General features: G+C 42.1%; 1 non-coding gene across 1 annotated transcript; it reads right to left on the minus strand.

Annotated features, from left to right (window-relative positions):
- Positions 1 to 456: 456 nt before the first annotated feature.
- Positions 457 to 530, minus strand: trnat-agu (transfer RNA threonine (anticodon AGU)). Its single transcript has one exon. It is a non-coding gene; the product is annotated as a tRNA-Thr (tRNA).
- Between the last annotated feature and the right edge of the window lie 8,920 nt (positions 531 to 9,450).

Below are 9,450 nucleotides of genomic sequence, written 5' to 3' on the forward strand. Positions count from 1 at the left end.
CTCAATGGAATGTCGGAACTCATTGGATTTTGGCTCTACACTCTCAATACTCGCATCTCAAATGTTTCTTGAGCTTTCTTCTGATTTTGGCCTAAGCCAGAGGCATTCCAACCATTCTTCAAGCCTGTCTGCACCACGTTTTTTTGTTATCTTTCTCATTTGAAACAGGTGAATTAACCAATGGACTGATTAGTAACGTACTCTCTGATGTGACTGGGCTGTGTCCAATAAGGAAAACAAGAACAAATGTGCTGGGCAGGCTTCTGAAAAAAAGTTTGAAAATGCCAAGTTGAAGCAAACGTCTGTCTTGCAAAGAGACAACATTCGTGCCTCTGGTGGGAGTCAGCAACAACCTTTATAAAGCCTTCGTTTACCACCTTGAAGTCAAGGCTGTCTGTCCTGCAGAGACTTTTATATTTGAAAAGATCAAATGTCTACTCCTACAACCCACCGGTTAGGCACTGCTGGGATTCGAACCCAGGATCTCCTGTTTACTAGACAGGCGCTTTAACCAACTAAGCCACAGCGCCGGGTGCTCAGCTAGGATCAAAACTTTTGTAGCCAAAGTCTAAAAGAGGCAGCACATCATGGAATAGGTCATTTTGAGGTTTGAGGATTATTTTCCAAAACCTGAAACGTGTGCAGGCTTCTGTTCAGGGATAATGGAATACCTCAGATCATTTCATTTTGGATCTAAACCCTCAATACTCGTGTGTCAAATGTTTTGTGAACCTCCAGTTACAGTACATCTAAACACTGTCTCAGCTAGGATAAACGGAAGGCAATTTTTGCCAGGTAGGTAGCCAACAATAGGTAGTAGCAGATTTTGACCTACGCTAGTGGTTTTCAAACCGTTCTTGTTCTCTCCCTTTGTTTAGAACAGGTGAACTGAGCAAATGAGAATGTCTTACAAAGACATCTGAGCAAAAGAGGCAAACCACGACTCTGGTGGGACTCGAACCCACAACCTTTGAATACCTCCGTTGGCAACCTAGAAGTCCAATGCGCTATCCATTGCGCCAAGGCCGGCGCCAGTTAGTCGTGGTAAAGCAACCATAAGAGGCACAGCGACCCGAGTTCGCGCCCCGCTCCGACCGGTGATCGGAATTTGCGGAACGTGTCCCTTTGACGCCGCCGGTGCACGCGTGTGTCATCGTTATTGCCCCCCGTACTTTAATCAGACGTAAATTCGCCCCCCGTACTTTAATTTGGGCACTCTCCAACGTAAACGCTCTCACGTTGTGTATGTTTCGTTCATACCGGACGGCGGAGGGCGCTCTCTCGCAGAAAAGCCCAAAGCGGACCAAAATGGACTCGTAAAAGTACTAATTTGTGACGCTCCAGGAAATACCTTATGTGGACAAAGGCATCCAGCTATCACTGGATAAAAAAAGCCGAAATGTTTTGACATAATAAATGTGAAGACAATAAACACACGGCAATAACAATAGCCATCTTCTTGGTGCGTTTTCATAACAGAATATATGAATATATGTAAATTGATACCTTTTTTTTTTTTTTTTTTTTTTTTTTACAGTATAGAAACTATAAATTATATTTTCTGCCCTATTCTTACTGTCCCTGTTTTTATTGTGTTTTACAGTTATGTTTGTATGTTTTTATGTTTTTAAAAAAACATATTGTGTCCACAGCTACAAATATTTTGAAAATACAAATAGGCACACAGAAACAATAATGTGAGGGCAAAGATTAACAACCGTTTTTATTTGCATAGATTTTTAGTCAATAAAAAAAATTTAGAACAGCAGTGCAATTTTGACATAACAGCCTGAGAAAAGAATAAATAATAAACCAAAACAAACAGTTGCAGTGCAATTTTGACATAACAGCCTGAGAAAAGAATAAATAATAAACCAAAACAAACAGTTGCAGTGCAATTTTGACATAACAGCCTGAGAAAAGAATAAATAATAAACCAAAACAAACATCTGCAGTGCAATTTTGACATAACAGCCTGAGAAAAGAATAATAAACCAAAACAAACAGTTGCAGTGCAATTTTGACATAACAGCCTGAGAAAAGAATAAATAATTAACCAAAACAAACATCTGCAGTGCAATTTTGACATAACAGCCTGAGAAAAGAATAAATAATAAACCAAAACAAACATCTGCAGTGCAATTTTGACATAACAGCCTGAGAAAAGAATAAATAATAAACCAAAACAAACATCTGCAGTGCAATTTTGACATAACAGCCTGAGAAAAGAATAAATAATTAACCAAAACAAACATCTGCAGTGCAATTTTGACATAACAGCCTGAGAAAATAAAAATAAAAAACTCACACATGAATAACAAGGTAAACTTACCATTATTTATATATATATATATATATATATATATATATATATATATATATATATATATATATATATATTACACACATTAGGGCTGTTCAATGATAACCGTGGTTACCGTGTACAAAATAAGAGTCTGTGTTTACGTAATATATGTGTTTGTTTTGTGTATAATTATTATGTATATATAAATACACACACATACATGTATATATTTAAGAAATATAAGCATGTATGTATAAATATATAAATGTATTTATATTTTTATATATTTAAATTATATATAAATGTAAATATTTATATAGAAATATAAGATATTTTTCTTAAATATATACATGTATGTGTGTATATTTATATATACATAATAATTATACACAAAACAAACACACATATATTACGTAAACACAGACTCTTATTTTGTACACGGTAACCACGGTTATCGTTGAACAGCACTAATAAACATACATATATATATATTATATTATATTATATTATATTATATTATATTATATTATATTATATTATATTATATTATATCACATTTATACCTGAAATATTTTCCCAACAGAGGCATGCAGCAGAGGAAACAAGCAGTGAAGAAAAAAACATGTTTTTTTTTAGAGATTTTTTAGAAACCTATTATACATTTTAGTCATTGTTGGAGACTTGTAAATTGCTCTATAATGCAAACATTAACCAAATAAATAAACAAAACAAAACAAAAAAAAAAACGTGCTGAAAGAGCAATTTTATGAAGCTGGAGGGTTGTCATTTCCTGGCTTTTTTTTCCTATAACCTCGTTCCTCCAGCACAGCCCTCCATTCACCATATGATTGAGTCTCAGACTCTTTGCAGTACCAGTTACCAAAGTACTGAAGATGTGATGGTGGCCGTCTTTCTTTTTTACACTTTTTACAAAGAATGACGTCTGTCTTCCTCACATATTTTCTTGTGACAGTTCCAGTGAGCTCCCTCTCCTGTTTTCTCTTTCTGTATTGCTGAGTGGAGTAAGGAACAGCTTGACTGGATGTCTGTGTCTGAGCTGATGGTGGCATAGCTGAAGGTAATGGGAGGTTGAAGAACATCACCTGTGAGGTACCAGGCACTGTAGAGGACGGCGCACTTGCGTCTATCACTGTAGGAAGCTGCACAGATGGTAAAATGAAAGGGAGAGAGAACGGTAGTGCTGGTGCAATAGGACGTGCTATGACAGGAAGTCCTTGATGTGATGGTGGAGCCTTGGAGATGGCCTGAGGTTGCGACCTCCCCTTGAGTTTTGCCTCCCCAGCAGTGTTTGGTGGCAGGATAAAAGGTGAGGCTCAGCCAGACTGCCTGAATAGAGAGTGGGTCCTTTCTGTATAGCCGCAGGAAGCTCCTCAGGTCCTGCCATGGGTGCGTCTGGGGCTTGGATACCCTGCTTTAAAATCTCCTGTTCCTGAGACTTGCAACGCCTGCTGAACCTGGGAAAACATAAACAACCAATATTAATAAACATTTAAGCAATAATACAAAAGATGGTGTGATCAACTACTATTTGATCACGACTATGATGCAGAAGCATGACACAGCTGAGATCACATAGCAATTGATCACACCCTCGTCTCATGTATTATTGCTTTTGTAAAATGGCTACTTCATTGAGATAACCATTCTATTATGGATTATGGATTCTTGCAGTCTGTTGAAGACCATTTCCTGAGCAAAAAATATTATCTTTCATATTGCTGAATTGTTGAATTGATTTGTTTCTAGACCCGTCAAAGCAGTCACTAACATTAAGTTAACTGCGTCAGTTACTTGAACCCTCTGTGTAGCCCTCAGATGCTTTAGGTTTAGGCTTAGCAGTTACAATGCTAATTTACTCACCACTGTGTGACTGTTGCAGCGTTCACTTCAGGGAGCTGGATGGTGGTCTCGCTCATCACCTTAGCATTGGTGAGGATGCACTCTCGAATGTGCTTGTAAACACGTGTTACCATTGTGAAGCGGGACACCCTCACTCCATCACAGCGCACCGCATTCGGGTAGAGAGCACAGAGCCTTGTGAAGATGGCCTCCACCACTCGGTTGCAGTCAGGCCACTGTGCAGGACTATGAGCCCCAACGAAACACCTGCAAGTTACAAAAGAATACATATTATTAATGTATGATTGTTTACGATTTGTGATCCTTACTCTGTTATTTTTATTTTATTTTCCCTTTTCTATTCTGTATGTTTTGCTTTGTGTTGTCTAGATGTTAATTTTTAATATCTGTGCATAGTTATGTTGTCTTGTTTGTTTTCTAGGTCGATGTTGAAATATCATATCAATAAATTAGGTCTTTACTGGGTTACTGTGTTGTGGCATTATTACAGCTTTATACTGCATTATACGGTGTCGTTAGTCAGCCTGTCAGTTTTTTGTTTTTGTTTTTCACAATAATAGCTGCATATTATTCCACTTATTACACAGCTACTTACTAACAGACAGTAAGACAAATCATTTGACACAAAATATTGATCCAAAATGACTTAACTGATTAAGAAATGACTGTGTTGCTTCTGCTAAATAGAATAGTCTGATGTACAGTTGGAACTGTGTCCATAGCAACGTAACTTACTTAGCAACATAACATAAAGTCAGCATTAAATGTAAATCACAACTAATAATTTGTTATAACTAGGCTAGGTTTGAACTTAACAAGCTGCAGGAAGATAAACTAGCTATGAAGGCTTCAGGTTTTACTAATTTTACTAGAAATCCTTACTAAACAAATAAAGCTGGAGATGATATTTCAGCCAGTTATATATATTTAAACAAAACCTTTTAGACAAAGGCAATCCAGACCCTGTGTTTGCTAAATTTAAGATACCTTTTAGTGCTCTCCACACCTGGTGCCACAATCTTCTTAGTGGCCCTGAATCGTCCCTGTTTTAGGGTGGTTTGATGACGTGATGAGTAAATGGTCTTTTTCTTGTCATACTCCCCCAGTGCCTGCCATAGGGTGATGATCTTGACACACTCTTCTCCAGTCAAGGCCAGACGGTGGTCTCTGAGGCTAACCAAAAACTCAGCCAAGTCCTGCACGGCTCCCTACCCCTCAATATTATCAGGACCAACAGAATCCTAAAATGAAAGATACTTTAGGAACTTTTGATAGCAGCAATGAATATAAATATTTACATGAAAGCACAGCCAACATAACCCGGATTTTGTTTACCCATATGTAAATGTACATTAAAAAAGAAACTGTGCACTTACATCATGTGAAATATTCTCTTCAGATGTTGGAAGATCAGTTTCTGCAGATAACTGATCCACTGGGACTACATGAAAAGGATAAATATTTAGTTTAAATTTGTATTTGTTTCTTTGTGTCTTTCAATATGACAAATGTACATTTAGAGTTAGTTTGACAACAAATAATATAGAAACCTCTATGAACAATTTGGTAAAACTCACAGCTATGTGCCACAGGAGAGAGTGATGGCTTTGATTGGAGATTGACAGGAGATTTCACTGGTGATGGAGGGACCACAGACAGTGATGACGTGGAGCTGGAAACAGGAGATGTCATTGGTAATGGAGGGACTACAAACTGTGATGACGTGGAGCTGGAAACAGGAGGTGTCACTGGTGATGGAGGGACCACAGACAGTGATGACATGGGGCTGGTTGCTGGAGGGGTTGGAGATGATGCTGCAGACACTAATGCTTGTGAAGAGGCAGCAGGTGTCCGTTCTGTGTCAACGGTGGGGACAGTGATGTCCTGAAACTCCTCAAATTCAGCATAATCTTCACCCTCCTCTATAACAACCTCAGTGGTCTCTAACTCTTCAATGGCCAACTTGTAGTCCTGCAGAACGTTACCAGTTTGCTGGTAAAGGTATTCCACTCCAATAAGCTCACCTTTAAAATATTAAAACATTGACAATTAAATAATATACCAAGATATTATATTATAACTCAGTGGTTAAATGGTATGTGTACACTTGAATGAAACAAAAACAACAAATAGTTATCTACCAGTGTACTTTCTTGGCTCAACATAAGGGGTGATTTTCATGCCCATAACCTTCTCTGCAAGAGTATTGACAGCATGACGCAGAAGATGATTGTAGGAATGTGGCTGCTGCTCATCAGTTGTTGCTGCCACAGCCCGGTCCTCATTCCACCTTGCAAGTCCATCCAAAAGATACGCCTGGAAGAAGGTGTCACTAGCCAGTGTACCTGTAAATTCAAAAAAGAAAAAAAAAGACCACCAAAATTTCATATAAATACACAAATAGCTGTTCTTACAATTCTCATTATTATTTCAATATATAATTAAATCAAATCTTATTTTAATAATTCAGTTAAGTTGCTTATTTACCTGGGATGAATCTGTTAAGGTGCAGGTGAAAAGACTCAAGCGAAGTGGAACCTCTGGCACAGCGGTAGGTTGGCAGCCGGTGCCCTCCCTTCACTACAGTGCCTGTCTGCATGTAGAGCTGCACACCTAGAGGATCCTGGATGTAGGCCACATGCTTCCGCTGGGACTTTAAGATCTCCCTCATCCGGGCTGAGTTTATTAGTGGGACTCCAAGAGTGTCACGACCAGCATCTCCATCAAAGGCCTGAATATGGCTCTCAATCATCGCCAAGGTCTCCTTGGTACCACGGGTGGTCCTCCTGCAATGTAGGGCTAGCTCGCTACGGCTGATACAGCGCAGCACATCAGCCTCGGATGATGGTTTCCGGTCAGCTTCTAGCTCTGCACGCTTCGCCTTCTTCAGGGCCGTCAAGTCCCCCTGGTCCCACATGAAAATACAGTGGCTGAGGCGACTCATAAATGTGGCATACAACTGATGAGAGTCGGTGGTGCAACCCACAGAAAACCTCTGCATAAAGTGCCATACATCTAACCGGATGGTCATTTGCTCCCACTCTTCAAACATCCTCCTCAGAAGAGTGTTGCCACAGCAGTCTCGGTCGACATACAGTACCTCGGGAGGAGCCACCCCAGCCACTCTGTATCGCTTGATGAGGCCTTCAATCATTGGTCCGAGACCAAAACCTTCACTGGCTGTGAGTACGGACATGATCACCTGTCCATACTCATTTCCAACATTGGTTGCCCAGGTAGCTGTGCCATAGCTGCGTCCGGCTAGTTTTCTGGCCACTTTTTTTGTTGAATCCATTTTTAAGATCCGACCATATTGTGATGTGATAGAGGTCTTGTTCTCATCCAGCCTTTGCAGGACATCCTGGGCATACACCTGCATCAGCCACCGGTGCTTAGGGATAGAAGGCATTGAAGGAGCAGGTTCAAATGTCACAGGCAGGATCAGGCTCGACGTGACAGCACTGGCAATCCCCATGCAATCTGTCAGATACTGGACTGTCTTTTGCAACCAGACCTCAGCATGACGTTCCTGCAGCTTGCACTGGATCTGGCTGCTGCTGTTTCCCAGCCCTCGTTGGCGCATCAAACTTACTACCTCCAGGTCACATGCAAGTTTTGATGTAAGAATACAAGGGAACTGCACCCTGTGGCCAATGTCGAGTTGGGAGACGATACCATGGCTCCAGCTGATGACCTTCCTCTTACATCTTCGGCAGGCCAGGTACTCAGATGCCACAAAGTACATCTTACCCAAGGCAACCACCTGCCTGATCTTTTGATGCAAGCCAGCTGAGGTCAGAAGGTCTTTCTGACAGTCTGGATGGGGACAGGTCAGCTTCACTTGCCACAGTTTTCGTGGCATCCAGAGCAGCAAGGGATGGCCAAAGTAATTCTCCAAGGAAGGAGAATTACTGGTCTTCGGTGGCACCTGTGGAGGATACCACCAAAGTTTGTCCACCCTGCTAAAGATCAGCTCAGGATGCCCCTGTGCTGTCCACCTGAACAGGGCTTTGGATATCCACCTCTGATCCACTTCAGGCAGGGTGTGTATCCATCCAGCTGGAAGACAGACTCGTTGTGCTGGAAAAAAAACAAAACAAAAACAGAAATAAACACATAAATAAACATATATAAATTCACATTGCTTCACTTTATTATTTCTAGAAAGGAACATATTTTGTTGTATGTTTAAATTAAGTATAAACATACATGCCACATATGCCTCCTCAAACACAGTTGCCTCTGCCAGCAGTGTGCTGTCATCTATCTCAGTGGGGAGGGCGAGGGTGGCTGAGGACCCTGTGGTTCCCTCAATGGAAGCGGCCGGTCGGGTGAGGGTGGCTGAGGGTCCTGTGGCTCCCTCAATGGAAGCGGCCGGTCGGGTGAGGGTGGCTGAGGGCCCTGTGGCTCCCTCAATGGAAGCGGCCGGTCGGGTGAGGGTGGCTGAGGGCCCTGTGGCTCCCTCAATGGAAGCGGCCGGTCGGGTGAGGGTGGCTGAGGGCCCTGTGGCTCCCTCAATGGAAGCGGCCGGTCGGGTGAGGGTGGCTGAGGGCTTCGCACGTGCTTGGGCCAAAGCTATAAAACAAAACACAGGACAAAGAGATAAACATGACTACTGAACAGCAATAAATCCTTAACAAACCAAAAAAGTGTTATACAAATAAATCTTTGCTTACAAGGTGTAGCTTTGTGGGGGGAAACCAGCCTTTCTACAGTCTTAGTCAGACTTTTCTGGTTAGGCAACCTGGTAACCAAGAGGGAGCGGAGAGAGGCGGTGGAAGTATGGGTGGTGGCGGTGTGCTGGGTCATGGGAGTGAGCTGGGTGGGAGGAGTGAGCTGGGTGGCGGCAGCGTACTGGGTGGGAGGAGTGAGCTGGGTGGCGGCAGCGTACTGGGTGGGAGGAGTGAGCTGGGTGGCGGCAGCGTACTGGGTGGGAGGAGTGAGCTGGGTGGCGGCAGCGTGCTGGGTGGGAGGAGTGAGCTGGGTGGCGGCAGCGTGCTGGGGAGCTTTCTCAGCATATTGCTCTTCCTTCAAGGCAATGGCAATTCTGCCAGAAGGAAATAGCTCAATATACTCCCTAAAACTCCCCTTGTTGTGGGCATGTTCTTGGGAGTCTTTGCTGCCTCCTGTGGGGTCCCTCTTCATAGCTGCCACCAGGTAAGCAGCATACCCCAGAGCATTTTCAGCCACCCACCTGAATGTTTGCCCACGAAATACACCAAACTGGATTTCAAAGAAACCTAGCAGGTGCTTTCGGTTCGCTA

The sequence above is a fragment of the Chanodichthys erythropterus genome, chromosome 17 (assembly GCF_024489055.1).
Source record: "Chanodichthys erythropterus isolate Z2021 chromosome 17, ASM2448905v1, whole genome shotgun sequence".
NCBI lineage: Eukaryota > Metazoa > Chordata > Actinopteri > Cypriniformes > Xenocyprididae > Chanodichthys > Chanodichthys erythropterus.